This window comes from Cervus canadensis, chromosome X (genome assembly GCF_019320065.1).
Source record: "Cervus canadensis isolate Bull #8, Minnesota chromosome X, ASM1932006v1, whole genome shotgun sequence".
In the NCBI taxonomy this organism is placed as follows: Eukaryota; Metazoa; Chordata; class Mammalia; order Artiodactyla; family Cervidae; genus Cervus; species Cervus canadensis.
In genome coordinates this window covers 139,612,308-139,631,560 of record NC_057419.1, presented here as the reverse complement: position 1 = coordinate 139,631,560, position 19,253 = coordinate 139,612,308, and the positions used below count along the sequence as shown (strand labels likewise).

At 51.8% G+C, this 19,253-nt stretch overlaps 1 long non-coding RNA gene and 1 pseudogene across 1 annotated transcript; one reads left to right on the top strand and one right to left on the bottom strand.

Annotated features, from left to right (window-relative positions):
* Positions 1 to 4,290: 4,290 nt before the first annotated feature.
* Positions 4,291 to 5,842, bottom strand: LOC122434324. Its single transcript, XR_006267336.1, has 4 exons — positions 5,726 to 5,842; positions 5,297 to 5,379; positions 4,837 to 4,938; positions 4,291 to 4,604 (listed from the first exon to the last, which is right to left on the bottom strand). It is a non-coding gene; the product is annotated as an uncharacterized LOC122434324 (long non-coding RNA).
* A 1-nt stretch (position 5,843) lies between these two features.
* LOC122435761 lies at positions 5,844 to 18,652 on the top strand (annotated as a pseudogene).
* The last annotated feature ends 601 nt before the right edge of the window (positions 18,653 to 19,253 follow it).

Sequence of the window (19,253 nt, the reverse complement as noted above, 5' to 3'; positions counted from 1 at the left end):
GGCACGTCAGCTTCTCTGGCTGCAGAGCATGGGCTTAGGTGCCCTGTGGCATGTGGGATCGTAGTTCCCTGTGTGTGTTAGTCGCTCAGTTGTGTCCGACTCTTTGTGATGCCATGGACTGTAGCCCACCAGGCTCCTTTGTCCATGGGATTCTCCAGGCAAGAGTACTGGAGTGGGTTGCCATTTCCTTCTCCAATTAGTTCCCTGACCATCGATCAAATCCACATCTCCTGCGTTGAAAAGTGTATTCTTAAACACTGGATCCTGAGGGAAGTCTGGTAAATTATTGTTAGCAATCAAAAATTGTCAGGGGAGCGTGCAATTTCCTAGGTTCTGTCTCCTCTTAACAAAAACTTGAAGTGATGGACGTAAAAGCCCTTGGCATGTCACAGCTCTCAGACAGACCATGTTATAGCTCTCAGCTCTCAGACAGACCACGTTATAGCTCTCAGAGAGATCAGTGTTAACAGCTCCGTGTTAAAGTTCACTTTTATTTAGAAAATAAAAGGAAAGTACATCCTTGAGGCATGAGAACAGGCAGAGTGAAAAGATGTGGAGAGGAGAGAGAGGGAGAGAGCACACGTGGGAGAGAGTGCAAGCGAGTGAGAGAGAGTGTGTGTGCGCAGGAAGGAGAGAAACCTTCTTTTAAATGTTTTCCCTTCCCCTGGGCCTGCCTTATATAAATTGGGCTAGCCAAGAGCGTTGCTTGTTCTACCTGAGGTCCTCATCTGGTCCTCTGAACTTCCTTTGTTCTATTCTTTGCAGGATTTTCCCTTCCTTGTCTTTCAGCCACCACCATTCTGGAATCCTTTTTTCTATTCTAACTCCCCAACAAAAATGTTCCAAAATGTGGCTGCCCCAGGGAAACAGATAAAAGTTTCCACCTTTCCCAAGAATTCTTTAAAGTTGCCTTGACAACTTTCTCCCCAGACCCTGTTTTTCTTGGGTTCCTAGGAAGCATTCCAGAAGCCCACTGTGGCCTACTTTCTAGACAGTTATGTACATTCATTGTGCTGTTGTGGTTTTGCACCGTGAGCAGGCACCATGCAATTACTCCTGGGCTTGGTGAAGATTTACTGCCGACTGGAGAGATCTCTGGAGTCACTCCAGCCAGACAGAGTCGTAACAGCTGCTCTAGGGAAGTCTTCTAGGGAGGGTAGGGATGGACAGTGACAGGTAAATCCTTCCTGAAGAGTAGGAGGAAGTCTGAATGTGCCAGAGTAGCCCGAGTGAGTCTTGCAAACAGACTGTCTGGTCAGCTTCCCTGGGGACCTGGGGTCTAGACAGGAGGAGCAGCTGTGGGCACAGCCCGGGAGAGCTCCACTTACTGAGTGCTGAGTGCTCCTAAGAGGTGCTGTGAGCACCGGTGAGCTGTCCAGGGAACCAGGGTTGAGCCAGCAGGCTGGTAGGATAGGGTGTGCCGGGTCAGCTCTCCTGCTTGTTTGACTGCACCTGTGTCTAGCCACGACACTGGTTCAGGATGCACTTGTGAGGGAAGCTCCAGGGGTGCTGTGGAGCAGGGTCTGCAATGAACCCTCACTGGGTCTAGGTCCTTGAGTTTTAATACTCTATGGATGTGTTATGTTCATCCATTCATGCAATGAATTTTTTCCGTACCACTTCTGGTGGTAGAGGTGAGTGGACTGCAGTGAACTTGGCACACGATCCCCTGATGTAGGGAGGGAGGCTAACCACAGGAGAAACACCAATGCTCTGAGAGCTGAGAGCAGGGGACCTGATCTTCCTCAGAACTTGTGGCAGGCTTTCCAGAGGAAGTGCTCTTTAAGCTGAAACCTGAAGGAGGGGTGTGGGTGAGCAGGTTTGGGGCCCAGGGAAGAGATGGCCCAGTGTGTTTCCAAGGCCTGAAGCAGGTGGGCAGGCAGGTATGTGGACTGGAGGCCAGAGCAGTCATGGGAGGTGATGCTGGAGAGGCAGATGGGTCAGGACCCGCAGAACCCTGTAGATCACATGCATCCCTGTGGGATTCCAGCTGTTAGATGGAGAGCTGTGGAGAACCCAGGAAGACTCCAGCCATGGTCGGGGCATTGGAGTGTGGAGAGTGGATTGAAGAGGCAGTGGGGACTGCGGGTGGGGAGGAGCATCAGGGAGAGGTGCTCTGGAAGGTGTGCTGGTCACAGGTCAGCTCCAGGAGAACCTTTGATTTGTGTGAGCACCCAAGGTGCCATGTGTAGTTGGGGAGCCCCAGGGTCCCGTGTGACAATGGCATGACCATTCATCCATCCTGGGAGAGGGCCCAGGCCTGAACGTGGTCATGCATACACTGGGGCCTCCCCTCTCTGGTCTTCTGTCTGGGTGGGTTTTCCCTTGAAGACTGTGTGTACGTGCACACACAGCCTGTCTGCTCCACAGCACCTGTGCAGCCAGGTCTCTGTCTCTGCCAGGAGCAGCTGTACAAGATGCAGCACTGGCAGCTGGCGTACCCTCCATCATCTATCTGCATGACACCTTCTACCCACACTACCCCAGACGCTGGGCTTCAACCCCAGGTGGATGATGATGCCTTCCTACATGGACCCACGGAACTCGCCTGCTCAGACCCCAGTGGATTTCTACTCCTAGGCCCTGTATCCCTCGGGTAGGCACCAAGGTGCAGTGAAAGGCCAGGGTATGTGGTGTGGTCAAGGGCGTTGCCTTGGGAGGTAGACAGACCACACCTGGATTCCAGTCTGACCTCTTCGCAAGCCACACGTCCATTCTGAGTTTTAACTTCCTTGTTTGCAAAATGAGGGTATAATAGTACCTCTCGCAAAGAATTGTTAAGGTTAGGGTTAGGGTTAGGGTAGATCCCACATGCCTGGTGCAACTAAGCCCCTGTGTCTCAACTACTGAGCTCACCACGATCTAGAGTCCATGCTCCATGACAAGAGAAGCCTCCGCAATGAGAAGCCTGAGCACAGCAATTTGAGAGTAGCTCCCACTGGCTGCAAGCAAGAAAAACTGCATACAGTTACCAAGATGCGGCACAGCCAAAAATAAACATTATTTTCATAAATATAAATTTTTAAAAGAGTCCTTTTTTCCCAGCTATAGCTTTCTCAGACATTGAAGATTTCACTTAATTAAGTTCATCCTACATTTAGATCTGCTCTGGTCCTACAGAGCCAATCTTAAATGGTAAGACCCAAAAGGACCAAAGTGTTTCCAAGCATCTTAACAGGAATCCAGAAAAAGGCTCAAGAATAAGTTTAGGCATAGAACAATATCAAGCATGCAAGGGAAATTTGATAATGCTTGGCATCCAATGTAAAATTACCAGGAGGCAAAGAAGCAGGAAAGTCAAATCCATTAAAACAGAAATCAGTGTGTTGTTGTTCAGTCGCTCAGTCGAGTCTTTAACTCTTTGGGACCCCACAGACTGCTCTCGCTAAGCTTCCCTGTCCTTCACCACCTCCCAAAACTTGCTCAAACTCATGCCCATGGTGTTGTGATGCCATCCAACCATCTCATCTTCTGCCATTCCCTTCTCCTCCTGCCTTCAATCTCTCCCAGCATCAGGGTCTTTGGCAATGAGTCGGATCTTCGTATCAGGTGGCCAAAGTGTTGGAGACTTCATTTTAACAGAAATCAGTTAAAATACATCAGTTGGAAAGGGAGAAATAAATGTGAATTTATTTAAAGACAAAATGATTGTCTATGTAGGAAGGTCAATGGGATCTACAAAAGAGCTATTACAATTAATTAATGAGTTTAGCATGGTTTCAGGATACATGGATACTCTTAAGAGTGCCTTGGACTGCAAGATCAATCCAGTCAATCCTAAGGGAAATCAGTCCTGAATTTTCATGGGAAGGACTGATGCTGAAGCTGAAGCTTCAACACTTGGCCAGCAGATGCGAAAAGCTGACTCACTGGATAAGACCCTGATGTTGGGAGAGATTGAAGGCCAAAGGAGAATGGGAGGACAGAGGATGAAACGGTTTGACAGCATAACCCACTCGATGGACATGAACTTGAGCAAACTCCAGGAGAAAACGGGGAATACAGAGCCTGGTGTGCTACAGTCCATGGGGTTGCAAAGAGTTGGACACAAGTTAGAGACTGAACAACAACAACAACATTCTGGTATTATATCTTAGTATATAAATGTAACTACAAAACAGAGAAAATATTCCAAAATCAATTCTGAACTGCAGTACACAAATTTCTTATTCTCCCACTTCTTACATTGTCTTCACTTATGTTGTACTCCTTGAATATCTGGATCTCAGAACCTCCCCTCCAACTGGAAGATGAATGCAGTATTAGAAAGTGAACAAGCTAAAACTAAAGTCAGAGACAGCACAGTAGCTCAGTTTTATTTTCCGCATTTAACAACGACCAAACAAACTATGTGGACCCTGAGCCCCCAAGCAGCAGCACAGGCACAAGACGAAGCCCGATCAAACTACTGCAGAAAGCAATGCCCTCAGGAAGGACACTTGAGGCTAGGGCACATAGGCTAGGTTTAAGCCCCTCTTCTGTGCTCAGACTTAAAAAAAGTGGGGGCACAAAGTGCTGCAAGGTCCGCATCACCAAGGAAAGCTGCTCCAGACAAGAAGGCAATGGACGTGGGGATCAGGCCATGGTCTTCAGCAGTCAATCGGCTAAAAGGGAGGGAAAATGAAATTCAAGTTCCCATGGAGGAGGAGGAAGAGGAGCATGTCCTCCCTCTGTCCCTGCACACCGACAAGCCCAGAGCACCACACTTCTCCTCTAGGCTCAACCCTCCATTATGGCTCCTCCTGGGACGAAAATGGACACTGCCTAGCACCCATCACTCCCGGCTCCGGCCCTGACCCTGTTTAGAACTGACAAAACCAACATGCAGCCGTTAACCTAGAGCTTTTCCAAACAGGCCCTTGCAGTTGAGTACGTGGAGTCCGGAAATGACGGGCGTTGTCCACCTCCTCATGCAATGAGAAAGGCACAGTGAGGCTGCTGGTGGAGATATGGTTAAGGCACCATCCACACTAGTCATTTGCCTGTACCTTAGGCTCCCTGCTCACAGAGAACCACCTTCTCCCACAAGGCCACCGCCTAGGCTGTCAGGACCTCCCAGCCTATACCCTGAGGACACCCTGAATATCACCTCCGGACCCTCTGGTTCCCTTCAGGTTGCTTTTCCTCACCACCATCGCCTGGCAGCCAGACCACCCCTGACCCATATCCTTCAGCCCCCCAGAGTACCCTCCTCCTGCAGTTTAGGCCCCACCACCTGCCTCCCCCCAAACCACTCCTAGGCCACACCCCAAACCCTGTGGCTGCCCGGCCCACCAGGGCTCCTGGAATAGGATACAACTGGAGGGCTCCGTTACTCAGAACTCTGGCTCCAGGTGCAGCGTCTCCACCAGGCCCTGGTGCTTGGGGTGCCCCTGGGATCTGCAGAATGGAACTGGCTGTGCCACCTGACTCTCCTCCAGTGCTGGGGCCTCTGGGATCAGCCAGGTCACTGGCGTCACCAGGGCCAGCTGGGTTGCGAGGGCCATCGCGGCCACTAGCACCACCAGGCACACCTTGGCTGCCACGTGCTATACCCGCTGCAAAGGCCTTGGCACCTGCATCTTCATCGGCTGCCCTCGTGGCCCCTCCATCTTGTGCCTCGGACTCCATCTTAAACCGCTCTCCCCCTACCTCTACGTCCGGAAAGACTGAACCCTCCCTACAGATCCTAACCCTGTAGTGAGACCGTCAGCTCAGCATCAGCAGAGCGCCTACACATACACACCCAGTTCCTGCCACAGGATTGGTTCCCACCGACCACTGGTTCCCGCGATGACTGCAGGCTCTCGGGCAATGGGCGCTCCTTGCAGAAGCTTCACGTGTTCGTGCGCCATGTTGCCCCAATGCGCATGTGCAGACGCACACCCACGTGGTCTGTGCCCTGTGAGTCAGCCCTGCGTCAGGCCCAGAAACCTGGTAACCAGCTCAGCCGTGAGGCCTCTGGGTGGCGCTCCACCCTTTAGTGTGGGGGCAGCTCCTCAGTGCGCATGCTCAAACAGACCCCACCCCACTCTTCAGGGCACTTGACTGTTTCCGGTCCAAGCCTGCAAACCCCAAGTGAGCACCGGTCCCTGTGCACCTCCAAGACTTCACTGCTGCCAACCTGGCCATGCTCACAGGTGAGCGTCCTGCTGAGCGCAGGTCCTTGTCATCAACCTCCGGAAGGGAGTCGGGCATCCTGGGTCAGGGCCGGTCTGTCCCTCTGGTGTCCCACACGTAGCTCACGTGTGTGTGTCCGTGTGTGTCCATGTGCACATGAGCAGGTGCATGCACATGGATATCTGATGTGCATGTGTGTGTGTGTGTGTGTGTGTGTGCGTGCCTGAGAGAGACAGAGAGAGTGTCAGTGCACAGGTGCTAGCCCATGTGCATGTAAGTGTGTGAGAGAGTGCGTGTGCACAGGTGTGTGCACACAGGCGTGTGCATGTGTGTTTGTGGAGGTGCTTGCAAATGGGCATTCACATGTGTGTGTGTGTGTGAGAGAGAGAGCATGTGGTCAGGTGCATGCACATGAGTGTCTGTGTGTGTGTGTGTAAAAGAGAGCACAGGTCAGAGACATGAACATTGGCATCTGTGTGTGCTTGTGTTCATGTGCAGGTGCCTTCCCATGGCGGTGCATGGGGACTCAGTCCTGGAGTCGTGAGACTAGGGATGCAGAGCGGGCTGTGCTGGCCCCATGGGGAGGGAAGCGGGGACTGCTGTTGAACTCACTGGGAACGGAATGGGGCAGGGCCACCTGGGGCTCCAGGCACACAGACTGCAGGGACTCCAGGCTGGGGACTCACCCCAGCCCCACCATAAGCACCGGTGGGACCAGAGGCACTCAAAGGCTGCCGGAAGGGCAGTGTCACCCAGGACAAACCCAGTCTCCTGGCCTCTGCAGGCACAACTCTCACGGGCTTTCCCTCTCCAGGAACAAAGTCTTCCAGCTCTCCAGAGGGCTGGAGGTGCCGGGGGCCCTCAACTGGGCAGTGACGCTGTCTGCTGGCTTGCTGGGTACTGGTCTACTTCTGGTCTGGAAGCGGTTCAAGTCAACAGACACAGTACAGCCAGCGTTGATGATGGGCCTGGAGCACCACTTCCTGGGAGGTGGTGTGCATCCACCAGGGAACCACTGGTGCCATGGGAGGTGACTGGACCAGGTCCATTGCCCGAGGAAGGGGCAGGTACTTCAATCAGGCCACTTGATCCCCACCCCCTGGCTGGATACGCCTCTCTGCAGCCCTCCAAGTCCAAGGCGAGTAGCCTTCCCCACCCCCACTGGAGGGATTAAATTGTTCTCCATTATCATGTTAGCTGTAGGAGTTTTGTAGGTTACCTTGATCAGATTGAGAAAGTCTGTCTGTAGTCCTAGTTTTCTGACAGTTTTTATCATAGTGGTTGTTGAATATTGTCAAATTATTTTACAGCATCTATCGAAATGATCATATGGTTTTTCTCCTGTGTTTTATTATGATGAATAACACTGGTGTATGATTTTTTAATGCATAACCAATCTTTCATTCTTTGGATAGATCTCATTTGGTCATAATGCTCTATGTATTGCTGGGTTACATTTGTTAACATTTCATTTTTTGTGCTTAACTTAGTGAAGAATATTAGTCTGTGGTTGTCTTTTCTTGCAATGTCTTCATCTGGTTTTGGTATTTTGTAAGGCTGGCCTCATAAAATGATTTGAGAAGTGTTTCCCCTCCTCTCCTTTCTGAAAGAAATTGTATGGTCTTAGTGATATTTCTCCTTTACATATTTCACAGCATTCACTAGTTAAGTCACATGGGCCTGGAGTTTTCTGTTCCATGTCTTTGATTTAGGGACATTTAGGGTTTTCACTTTCTTCTTGAGCTAGTTTTGGGAATTTGTGTCATTCAAGGAATTTCTTAATTTCATCTAAATTGGCAAATTTTTTTTGCTTTTCTTTTTTTAAAATATATTTATTTAATTGGAGGCTAACTACTTTACAATGTTGTAGTGGTTTTTGCCATACATTGACATGAGTCAGCCACAGGTGTACACGTGTTTACAATCCTGAAACCTCTCCCACCTCCATCCCCATCCCACCCCTTGGGTCATCCCAGTGCACTGGCCCTGAGCACCCTCTCTCATGCATCGAACCTGGACTGGCAATCTATTTCATATATGGTAGTTTCATGTCTCAAAGATATTCTCACAAATCATTCCACCCTAGACTTCTCCCCCAGAGTCCAAATGTCTGTTGTTTATCTCTGTGTCTCTTTTGCTGTCTCACATATAGACCCATCGTTACCATCTTTCTAAATTCCATATATATGCATTAATATACTGTAGTGGTGTTTTTCTTTCTGAATTACTTCACTCTGTATAATAGGCTCCAGTTTCATTAGAACTGATTCAAATGTGTTCTTTTTAATAGCTGAGTAAAATCCCATCGTACTTATGAACTGCATCTTTCTTATCCATTCATCTTCTGGTGGACATCCAGGTTGCTTGCATGTCCTAGCTACTGTAAACAGTGCTGCGATGAACACTGCGGTACAAATGTCTTATACAATTCTGGTTTGCTCGTTGTGTATGCCCAGCAGTGGGATTGCTGGGTCGTATGGGAGTTCTATTTCCACTCTTTACAGGAATCTCCACACTGTTCTCCATAGTGGCTGTACTAGTTTGCATTCCCAACAACAGTGTAAGAGGGTTCCCTTTTCTCCACACCCTCTCCAGCATGTATTTTTTGCAGATTTTTGGAGAGCAGTCATTCTGACCAGCGTGAGATGGTACCTCATTGTGGTTTTGATTTGCATTTCTCTGATAATGAGTGATGTTGAGCATCTTTTCATGTGTTTGTTAGCCATCTGTATGTCTTCTTTGGAGAACTGTCAGTTTAGTTCTTTGGCCCATTTTTTGATTGGGTGATTTATTTTTCTGGAATTGAGCTGCAGGAGTTGCTTGTATATTTTTGAGATTAATCCTTTGTCTGTTGCTTCATTTGCTATTATTTTATCCCATTCTGAAGGTGGTCTTTTCACCTTGTTGATACTTTCCTTCGTTGTGTGAAAGCTTTTAAGTTTAATTAGGTCCCATTTGTTTATTTTTGCTTTTATTTCCATTATTCTGGGAGGTGGGTCATAGAGGATCCTGCTGTGATTTATGTCAGAGAGTGTTTTGCCTATGTTTTCCTCTAGGAGTTTTATAGTTTCTGGACTTATGTTTAGATCTTTAATCCACTTTGAGTTTATTTTTGTGTATGGTGTTAGTGTTCTAGTTTCATTCTTTTACAAGTGGTTGACCAGTTTTCCCAGCACCACTTGTTAAAGATATTGTCTTTTCTCCATTGTATATTCTTGCCTCCCTTGTCAAAAATAAGGTATCCATAGGTGCATGGATTTATCTCTGAGCTTTCTATTCTGTTCCACTGATCTATATTTCTGTCTTTGTGCCAGTACCATACTGTCTTGATGACTGTAGCTTTGTAGTAGAGCCTGAAGTCAGGCAGGTTAATTCCTCCAGTTCCATTCCTCTTTCTCAAGATTGCTTTGGCTATTCAAGGTTTTTTTGTATTTCCTTGCAAATTGTGAAATTATTGTTCTAGCTCTGTGAAAAATACTGTCGGTAGCTTTATAGGGATTGCATTGAATCTATAGATTCCTTCAGGTAATATATTCATTTTCACTATATTGATTCTTCCAATCCATGAACATGGTATAATTCTCCATCAGTTTGTGTCCTCTTTGATTTCTTTCATCAGTGTTTTGTAGTTTTCTATATATAGGTCTTTTGTTTCTTTAGGTAGATATATTCTTAAGTATTTTATTCTTTTCATTGCAATGGTGAATGGAATTGTTTCCCAAATTTCTCTTTCTGTTTTCTCATTGTTAGTGTATAGGAATGCAAGGGATTCCTGTGTGTTAATTTTATATCCTGCAACTGTACTATATTCATTGATTAGCTCTAGTAATTTTCTGGTAGAATCTTCAGGGTTTTTTTATGTAGAGGATCATGTCATCTGCAAACAGTGAGAGTTTTACTTCTTCTTTTCCATTATGGATTCCTTTTATTTCTTTTTCTACTCTGTTGTGGCCAAAACTTCCAAAACTATGTTGAATAGTAGTGGTGAGAGTGGGCACCCTTGTCTTCTTCCTGACTTTAGGTGAAATGCTTTCAATTTCTCACCATTGAGGATACTGTTTGCTCTGGGTTTGTCATATATAGCTTTTATTATGTTGAGGTATGTTCCTTCTGTTCCTTCTTTCTGGAGAGTTTATCATATATTGATGTTTAATTTTGTCAAAGACTTTCTCTGCATCTATTGAGATAGTCATATGGTTTTTATCTTTCAATTTGTTAATATGGTGTATTACATTGATTTGCAGATATTAAAGAATCCTTGCATTCCTGGGGTAAAGTCCACTTGGTCATGATGTATGATCTTTTAAAGATGTTGTTGGATTCTGTTTGCTAGAATTTTGTGAAGGATTTTTGCACCTATGTTAGTAATATTGGCTTGTAGTTTTCTTTTTTTGTGGCATCTTTGTCTGGTTTTGGTATTAGGGTGATGGTGGCCTCATAGAGTGAGTTTGGAAGTTTACCTCCCTCTGCAATTTTCTGGAAGAGTTTGAGTAAGATAGGTGTTAGCACCTCTCTAAATTTTTGGTAGAATTCAGCTGTGAAGTCGTCTGGTTCTTGGCTTATTTTTGCTGAAAGATTTCTGATTACAGTTTCAATTTCTGTGCTTGTGATGGTCTGTTATTTTCTATTTCTTCCTGATTCAGTTTTGGAAAGTTATAGTTTTCTAGGTATTTGTCCATTTTCTCCAAGTTGTCCATTTTATTGGCATATAGTTGCTGATAGTAGTCTCTTAGGATCCTTTCTATTTCTGTGTTGTCTATTGTGATTTCTCGATTTCTATTTCTAATTTTGTTGATTTCATTCTTCTCCCTTTGTTTCTTGATGAGTCTGGCTAATGGTTTGTCAAATTTATTTATCTTCTCAAAGAACCAACTTATAGCTTCGTTGATTTGTGCAACATAGCTTTGAGGATCTTCTCTAGACAGGAAACACAGAAAGGGTGTGTAAACTCGAACCAAAAATCACAAAGTAAATGGCAACAGGACCATACTTATCAATAATTACCTTAAATGTAAATGGGTTGAATGTCCCAACCAAAATACAAAGGCTGGCTGAATAAATAAAAAAAAAGACCCCAATATATGCTGTCTACAAGAGACACACATCAAAACAAGGGACACATACAGACTGAAAGTGAAGGGCTAGCTGGAAAAATGTATTTCATGCAAATGGAGACCACAAAAAAGCAGGAGTAGCAATATTCCTATCAGATAAAAGAGACTTTAAAATAAAGGCTGTGAAAAGAGACAAAGAAGGACATACATAATGATCAAAGGATCAATCCAAGAAGATATAACAATTATAAGTATATATGCCCCCAACATCGGAGAAGGCAATGGCAACCAACTCCAATACTCTTGCCTGGAAAATCCCGTGGACGGAGGAGCCTGGTAGGCTGCTGTCTATGGGGTCGCACAGAGTCGAACACAACTGAAGCGACTTAGCAGCAGCAGCAGCACCCAACATAGGAGCACCACAATGTGTAAGGCAAATGCTAACAAGTATGAAAGGGGAAATTAACAATAGTACAATAATAGTGGGAGACTTTAATGCCCCACTCACACCTATGGGTAGATCAACTAAACAGAAAATTAACAAGGAAACACAAACTTTAAATAACACAATGGACAAGCTAGACCTAAAAGAGGCATTTTAAATGCCACTTATGAGCCCATGAAACTCACCTGCCATCTTCATCTCTCTAACTTCATAATGCTGTGTCACATGGCATGGGTATTGTGCCTCCTCCAAACCTGGCTTCAAAGCCACAGTATTCAGGCTTTCATTCTGTCTCTCTCACCTTTCATCATTATCTAGTTTTTAACATCTTGCCTAAAATCCCTCCTTAATGACTAGGCTGTATTCAAGTGTCTGTGGAAATGAGGATCATTCCACATTTTTCCTACAAGGTGGTCTTAAAGCGCCTTGAAGACCATTTAATTCTGGGCCACCTATAAGACATCTTCCATCCCACCTCCTTTTCTGTGTTCACATAGCTCTGCTCAGTTTTCCAGTTTCCAGTCTGAAACCCCTGTCTTCAGGCTGAGAATTCAGTGAATACACGTGCCTTTGCTCCACTTGTAGCTGTCTTTTGCCATTTTGAAGACTCGCTGCTGTCTCCTCCAGAGCCCCTGAGCACCCCTATATATACCCCTGCCAAGGGGGCACACCCTTATGCTTTATGAGGTCATCAATTCACTTCCCAAACCAATGGTGGCCCTGGGTGAGCCTTGACATCACAAAGCCCCTTCCTGACACCTCTAGGGTAGGATGGGGAGAAATTAAGATGGTTTGGTGGGATAAAAGAGGCATTTTAAGTGCCCCTTATGAGCCCACGAACCTCACCTGTGTTCTTCATCTCTCTGACTCAACACTAATGTGTCATATGGCAGTGGTAGCATGTCTCCTCCGAAACTGGTTTCAAAGCCACAGTATTCAGGCTTTCATTCTGTTTTCTCTCACCATTATCTAGTTTTTAATATTTTGCCTAAAATCCCTCCGTGATAATTAAGCTGTGTTCAAGTGTCTGCTTTATTCGTACAAGGTGGTCTTAAAGCACCTTGAAGACCACTTACTTCTGGGCCACCTACCAGAAAACTTCCATCCCACCTCTTTTCTCAGTGTTCACATAGCTCTCCTCAGTTTTCCTGTTTCCAGCTGGAAACCCCTGTCTTCAGGCTATGAGGATTCAGTGAATACACATGCTTTTGCTCCACTTGGAGCTGTCTTTTGCAATTTGGAATACTGGCAGTGGTCTGCTCCAGGGACTGCCCCTGTACCCACGGGGGACGCCTCCACCCCCCAGGCTGTTTTATGCTTCTTCCATGTGAGAATTGGTGAGGCTGCCGCCCCCTGCAATGGCCCCATGACCCCGAGGACCCTCTGTCTCTCCTCTGCATGGGGGGCAGGGAGGGTGTTGGCCTCCATGGGCCACAGAGATGCCCCCTCCCACAGGCACAGTGTGCACCTCTTTGGAGCCAAACCTGCGTGTGCAGCTTGCCTGCCCCCTCCTCACCAGTCTCACTCTTCCCACCCGTCTCCGTCTGCTGGGGCTCTTCCCAGCCCCCCTCGTCTTGGGGAGTTTGTGGGCAATTCCTGGCCTCCCCTGGCCTGTGGTGGCATCCTTCACTCCTGCTTCACATAACCATCTCCTCCCTGGGTCTTCACATCCCCTCTGTCTGCACCTGTGTCCCGATTTCCCCTTTGTAGAAGGACACCAGTCATACTGGGTTTGGGTCACCCTAATGGCCCCATTTTAACTTGATCATCTCTGCAAAGACCCCCCTCCCCAAACAAGGTCACAATTCTGCAGTCATGCTCACACATTAGGGCTCCAACATATGAATTTGCGGGGACACGTTCAGCCTGTAAGAGTGCCCCCACCGTCTGCTGCTTCTCCACCAGCTCTTCTGTCTCTGGGCTCGTGTCACTAACTGCACCTCCTGGCACTGTGAGGAGGGTGAGAAGGGGGCGTCTCCTGACTTCACCCCCCTCCCCAGCCCCGCCAGAGTGCATCTGTGCAGGGGTGGGGGGTAGCACTGGGGAGGAAAGCCCTCTGGAGGGGCGGGAGCAGGGAGGGGTTGGGCTGTCCTCTGCACCGCACTCTGCCCACCCCCGCCCTTTGGGCCCCTTCAGCCTCTGCTGTCCTCTCTGCCGCTCCCTGCTGAGCACCCCAGGTCAGCCCACATGGTCACCCTGGACCCCATGGAGGGAGTGCTCTGCCTCTTGTGGCCCAGCCGAGCACCATAGACACCACTTCTGCACTGGGCCCCCAGCGGGGCACCATCCAGCGTGGCCCCGCTGCCTCTGCTGGCCTTGGTGACCCCTCTTTGCCCAGGCCCTGAGGCAGAGGAAGAGCCTTGCCTCCTGCGGGAGTGTGACCCTGAGTCCCATGGAGCCCAGACGTGCCTATCGCCTTGCCCCAGCCAAGCCCAGCCCCTCACGACTGCTTCCTCCTCTATTCCCCAGGAGCTGGAGGCTGGATCCCTTGGGGACCCTGGTCCAGCTGTAGCCGGAGCTGTAGGGGGTGGGTCTCCAGAGCCAGACCCGAGCCTGTGGCCAGCCCCCACCCCAGGGTCTGGGGGAGTACTGCAAAAGGGCCTCGGATGCAGGGGGCGGCCTGCCAGGCTCTACTGTGCCCAGGTACCTGCCAGGGACAGCCGTGGGGGTCAAGGAGGAGAGGTGAGAAAGCTGTGGGGAGCATTCTGGGGAGGCCAGCGGGGAGGTGGGGGGTCGGGGAGTGACCTGCACAGCTGTCTACACACTCAGTGCCCTCCCCCCAGCAGTGACCAACAGCACCACAATCGAATGGGCCCGTGGTCCTCCTTGCCCTTGCTCCTACGATGACCTCGTGATGAGTCTGGGCTCCTGATGGTCACGTTGCCAGATGGCAGAGTGTGGTCCCTCTGAGCTGGGGCCGTCCACAGTTGATGGGAAGGATAGGGGTCAGCGCCCAGCCAGCCTGGCTCATGGAGAGCAGCGGGAGTGAGCCTCATCCAGCAGCCCTTGTCATCCTTACCGCATATATGTTTCTCGGTTGACATGTTTTATGATAGAAACAGCAGGAACACACAGGAAAAGGGAAGTCCTCTTGGTGGATCATCCGAAACCCCCCACGTGGGGCGCGTTGGTGTGCAGACCTTGACCCTGTGCGCACGCGAGGGCGCACGCCTGTTCTGGAGCACGGGGCCAGTCCAGGACCATGGAGAGGAATCCAGGCCGGCCTCCGGCGAGGGGGCATGGTCGAGTGGCGCCTGCGCAGTGGCGAGGAAGTGGTCCCGTGTCAAAAGATGCTGGAGCAAACAGCTAGGGCGAAGGGATGGCGCTTTGAGAAGCCCTGCTCGGGCCTGTCCAAGGAGGACTGGAGGCTCCACACGGAGGCAGGAGGACCAGGACATGGTGCGTGGTCCCAGCCTCTCCCAGGGAGCCCCAGCACCTTCCCAAACGCCCACTGCTCCCTCCAGCTTTCCGGTCCCTGGCTCCCTCCATCCTAGGAGATCTGCCTCGGTCCCCATTCAAACCTCCATGGGGCCCAACGTCTGGTGGATACTCCATTCAGGGAAGCTCCTCGCAGGCTGTCCCTTCCCCACTCCCCTGGAGGAGAAACTCCAGTGGAGACTCGACATAAACTGTTTAGAAAAGACAGCTATCAACCGGAGCATTGCACTTCCCCCCTCTCTGGCCCCCACAGCCTCCTTATTCACTTTATCGTGGCTCCCAGGTGCCCACTTCATCCTGCAGCAGTCCCCTTGGGCCCCCCGCTTTCCACTGACCCAGGCCCTCCCTTCCTTGTCCCCCAGCACTGCGTTTGGTGCTGCCATCCCGGCTGTTACTGTCCCCCAGGCCAGGTGCTGAGTGCCAAGGGCACCATCTGCATGCAGTCCAGTCACTGTAGCTGCCTGGACCTGGAGCTGACTGAGAAGCAGCACTGTCTGGGCGCCCAGCTGGTCAGGCCTGATAGCTGCAACTACTGGTGAAGGCCGGGGGTGGGGCGTGCAGGCAGGATGCCACGGGTGAGGGCAGGGCTAGTCCACTCCGTGTCTCACACACCCAAGCTCCCCCAGTCTCAGATGATGCAGGCTAGGCAGGCTAGGCGCCCATAAGTCCTGAGAAGATGTGGCAGGTACCCTAACCCCTGGTCTGACAGATGGGGAAACTGAGCCAGCCAGCTCTGGGGGTCTGGGAGACTTCAGAGATCTGGACGTGTGCTTTGAGAGGGCAGGGGGTGGTGATGTGGTGCTTCCTCCTGCTGTCTGGCCTCCTTCAGCTGCAGATGACCTGTGGACACTTCCCCATAGGACCAAGTCTGTAAGATACCTGAGAGTGCCTTGGGTGTGTCAGGGAGCAGGGTCTGGAGGTGCTGAAGAGTGGGGAGGGGGACTGAGACCTCAGAGGACAGTGGAGGTGCAGGAGAGGGGAAGGGGAGGCAGATGGGGAGGGGCATATGTGGAGGGCACAGCACGAGTGAGCTGCCCTCTCTCTGTGCCTGCGTGCCCCACCCAGCACCTGCTTCGAGGCCGGTTCACCTGCACAGACCTGCCTTGCCCAGGTATGTACCACGCTCAGAACGAGGTGAGGAGAAGCAGTCTGGGGGTGCAGTGAGGGCTGGGACTGGGGGTGGGATGGCTGCACCCCAGGGCTCACCATTCACCCCCACAGTGCCTGGCGCCTGGTGCCCATGGTTGGAGTGGACAGCATGCTCCCAGCCCTGCTGGGCCCAGACGAGGACCCGCTCCAGGGCCTGCAGCTGTCCACCGCCACAGCATGGGGGGGGGGCCCCGAGCCCCAGGCAGGCGGGGGAGGCAGGGGCCCAGCATCAGAGGGAGACCTGTGCCAGCCCCCCCCCCCGAGTGCCCAGGTGAGACGTCCCACTGGGGGGCTTCAATCCCAGGGGGCTGGAACCTCTTGGGCCTCCCAAGGCAAAGGGGTGCTTTTGTATTCCTGCCACAGTGGACGAAGCTTGGAGCCTGAGGGAACCATGGTCTCCCTGTGACATATGCCTGGGGCAGTCCCATCACAGCCGAGCATGCAGCTGGCCTCCCACCTCTGAGGGAGGCCGGCCCTGCCCTGGGGGTCACAGGCAGAGTCGACCCTGCCAGGGCAATTCCACTCAGTGCACAGGTGAGGACTTCTGTGGAGATGGTGGGTGGTGGTGATGGCTTGTAAGGCTAGGGAAATGCTACCTCTGAGCTTTGACCCCCTGCATCTGACCCTCCCCCGCCCCTGCATACACACATGCATGCCACTTCCTTTGAGGGAGAGCCCTTAGGGCACTCAGCCTGTGGAACTGGGCGAGTGAAGGTCCTAGCAGGTGGTGGGCATGACAGGAGGGCTGGTCACTCAACTCTCGGGACCTCCCGCCTCAGGATGGACCCCCTCCCAAACCTACCCGCTCTGCTTCCCTCCTGCTGCAGACTGCAGGTAGCCAGGGTCTTCTCCCCTATGGGCAGCCCTGCCTCCACTCCTGCGAGGACCTGTCTCCCCGAGGTCGTATGCCAGCCAGACTCAACAGGCTGCCAGCAGCCCAGCTGTGGGTGACCCCCAGGCCAGCTGTCCCAGGATGGCCTTTGTGTGCCCCCCTCCCCCGCCCACTGGCCCAGGGCTGCTGCCTGTACCAGCCCAGAGGCATGGGTTAGTGTCTCCCCCAACCCGCCCCCCACAAGCACAGCAGTGCCCTCCCACCTGGCCCCTTCCACTCTGCCCACAGGGGCCAGCCTGGGACTGTAGGATGGGAATGGGCAACTCCTGTGTCCCAGGGCTGGTGCCCATTGGGGCTTCTGTGTCCTCCACCCACCAGGACCCTGGTCACTGTGGGTGGAGACAGTGGGGTAGAGCCCTGAGCAGGGTTGGTGATTGGCTGAGCCATCTGAAGCACCCGCCCCGCTCCTGTGCCCTCAGGGATCCCTGAGAACCAGAGTCGCTCCGTGGGGTCTGGGGTCAGCTCCTGGGAGAGCCTGGAGGCTGGAGAGGTGATGGCGGGGCTGTGTGACAACTGGTGAGCCAAGAGCACCAGGGAGGCATGGGCTGCCAGCTGGGCAGGAGGGACCCCGGGGAAGCAGGCAGGACCCTGTCTTCTGAAGCCCCGCCTTTATCCCCAGCACCTGTGTGGTGGGCATCCTGCAGTGCCAGGCGGTACCTGCCTGCCCCGAGCCGGGGGTGCGGGGCTCCTGGGAGGAATGTAGTGTCACCTGTGGCAGACGGGAGCAGCTGCCCGGGGCCTGCCCGCCAGAGCCCCACCTGCTGCACCCAGGTCTGCAGAGGTGAGCACCGGCCCAGGCCCTGTCTGGGCACTCTGACTTCACTCCTGATCCCCATCCTGGCCTTTAACCCTGACTCCCAGGTTGCCTTTTGACCTCTCCCACCCAATCCGCCACATGCCACCCCTCACCCAGGCCAGTGGTGGGCAAACAGAGGAGGAAGCAGGCGGATTTGCAGGGCAGGGGAGACTGTAGGAGCAGGCGTGTCCTAGGGTCTGGCCCAGGGAGGGTGTGGTCTGCATGACTCGGGGGCCACTGGAGGGGATGGGCACTGGGGTGAGAGGAGGTGGGCAGAGCAGGCTGTGAGGGCGGTGTGGCCAGGGTGCTAATTCAGGGTTCAGCTAGTAAAGCGTCTTCACACAATGTGGGACACCCAGGTTCGATCCCTGAGTCGGAAAGATCCCCTGGAGAAGGAAATGGCAACCCTCTCCAGTACTCTTGCCTTGAAAATTCCATGGACGGAAGAGCCTTGGGCTCCACTTGAGCTATAGTCCATGGGGTTGCAAAGAGTTGGACACAACTGAGCGACTTCACTTCAGAGGCAGGCTGCCCGGCCGGGGGTGTGTACCGCGAGTGCCTGCCCGGTGAGGGGTGCCCCTTCTCATGGGCCCACTTCACCGGGCTGGTGGGCTACTTCTCCGCCAGCTGCGAGGAGGGCTGTCACTGCCCCGAGGGCAACTTCCTGCATCGCTTGGCCTGTGTCCCGGTTAGGACTCCCCCTGCCAGGAGCCCAGGGCCCTCCCCTCACCCATCAGCTCTCACCTCTACAGACCCTGTGGCCTCTGGACGGCCTCTAAGTGTCCTGACTTAGAGCTGGTGGCCCTGAGATCCCGGGCAGGGGAAAGGAGTCAAGGGACACTTCCCAGCAGAGCTAAACTCAAAAGCATGCGTTCCCGTTCCTGGCTCAGACCGTTTTTGCCTCCCTCATTCCCCTCTCGTGGGTACCATCCTCTAATGGCCTATGTTGACCCTGCCTTGTCCTGGCTCAATGCTCTGATCAGGAAAGAGCCTGGCCATCCCCGGTCAAGCCATAGCCTTACACTGCTCATGGTCAGCCCCCTGACGCAGGTACACAGTCCAACTTGCTACTGGAAGTGCAGTCTCAGGGCCCAGAGCTGTATGGAGTCTCCTTCCCACCCATCTCCTTCTCCCCACCCCGCTTCCAAGGATGTCCACAGGGGGCGACAGGCAGAGGACTGGCCCCCGGCAGGTGGCTCCAGCCCCTGTCTCTGCACTTTCATCCCCACCCCAGGAATGCCCCTGTGTGCTCACTGCCTCATGCTGCAGGAGCTGGAAGCTGCAGGCGCTGAGTCAGGGGCTCACCTGTCTGTCCTGGGAGAGAATGGTCAGCCTCTTGGGCCTGGCAATGAGTTGGGCTCAGGTCAGAGCCTCAATACA